Here is a 1918-nt window from a genome sequence, read left to right as displayed (position 1 = left end):
GCACACTCACCGGACCTGGGCTAGGACTGGGTCTGGGGGCTCCCGGAACTCGGCAGAAAATCCTACTCTCCGGTTGGGGTGGGGGAGGCACTGTGGAGTGGTGGAGGGTGGCCCGAGGGGCTGGGAGAGGGTCCAGCCCACTCTGCGCCTGGGCTGGGACTGGTCCCGCCGGTGCAGGCTAGTGGGAAGCTCTCAGCACACTCACTGGACCTGGGCTAGGACTGGGTCTCAGCCCCTTGTAAAAATTCTAACTTTTGGAAAATGCTTAACTATGCCCCACACATGGAAAAGTGTCTCTGGAGATGTATTTCCCTAGGATACAGAAGGGGCCTAGGTTCAACCCCCAGCATCACAAACCAATCATGAGTTCTCAGAAGTTTATTTAATGTTGCAGAGTTTGAATCAGCAAAGAGTTCTGAATTGCTTGAATGTTCACTAATAAAGCAATGTATAAACAAAACGTGATTTATGCAAATGATGGATGTCACACAGGGGTTAAAAGTAATGAACCCAATTTAAGTATATGTACTTAATGAATTTCAAAGCATAATGAGGAGTAAGAGGCAAGAACAAGAAATGTAGCAGATTTTCAGATGTGTGAAACACAGGGATGATAATATGAATATTTATAGTGTTAATATAAAGTACTCTATTAAAAATATAAAAAGTAAAATCATGCCTGCTTGACGATGTCCCACCACAGAACAACTATGGTCAAGAAAGAAGGGTTTGTTTGGCCTCTTGAGCTTTCTAAATATGTAAATGAAATATAAAAAATTTTTAAAATGGAAGTATTACAAGCTAGACAGTTAAGTCGATGTGGCTGTCACACGCATTCCTTCCACGCTTAGTGTGTCACACACTGTATTAGATCAATGAGAGTGTTTTTCTCTTCTCTGAAGACACTCTCTTCAGACTGTCTCTTTTACTTTTACTCCCCCATCCGGGGAAGAATACAGTTGCTCGTGACAACTACTATCATTCTAATGACTGATGTTGCCCTGATTATTTTTTTCCACTGAGGTCTGTGATATCACCAGTTTATAACACAAGGCCTTGGAACAATTGCCTATAAGTGTATAGGGTTGCTTTTACAGTCATCGATTACTTCTTATAATAAATTCAGTACAATACGGAGATAGATAATATTTTCAGTCCTCTAGTAGTTACCTAATCTTGTCTTCAAATGAAGGAATACATGTCGCAGAATGTGTTCCTGATTTCCAGTCCACTGATTTTTGCCTGCGTTTTCAGTGGCCGCAGCACTCGTACCACCAAGCTTCCTGTCCTCCAGGATATCTGTAATGTACTTAATCAGCAGCAAAGAGATGCTTAAGCCTCATGACCGAACACTACCACCTTCCGCAAAGGTGTCATCTACCGAACCTTCCAACCAGTGGTAACTCTGTTGGTGCACTCTGCCTCCTGGTTCCAATTTCACCCATTCTTCCAGCTGCCTTTCTTACTAGGAACTTACCCACTTGTTCAAGTAGCCACAAATGGCTAGAGCTCGAGAGGATTCCTACAGACACTCAGTCATTGCTGTTCATTTGTTGTGGAAATCTTCAGAATATCTCTGTCAACAGACCTTTCCTCTTAATGTCATTTCTGACCTATTTCTTTTCTTAAACAGATATTCTTTCCTTATTGATACTTCCATTTTCCCTCTACCACCACTACAGCAGCTGAGAAAAGTTCCCAGGACACAGCAAACACTCAATAAATGTTCTTACCATGGCCACTACTACACTATTGCAAGATTTGCCATGTGGCAAACGAATGCGCTGTGACAAAACCTGCACCAAGCATTTTACCCAGGTCATCGCCTTTAGTGCATGTGTATTAAGAGCCTTGAATCCATCCCCACAACATTCTTAACACTTTTTTTCCAAAATGACTTACAAACTTTTTTTTTTTT

Source organism: Octodon degus, unplaced genomic scaffold, assembly GCF_000260255.1.
Source record: "Octodon degus isolate 3935 unplaced genomic scaffold, OctDeg1.0 scaffold00027, whole genome shotgun sequence".
Classification (NCBI taxonomy): domain Eukaryota; kingdom Metazoa; phylum Chordata; class Mammalia; order Rodentia; family Octodontidae; genus Octodon; species Octodon degus.
Note: the sequence above shows the minus strand (reverse complement) of the source record.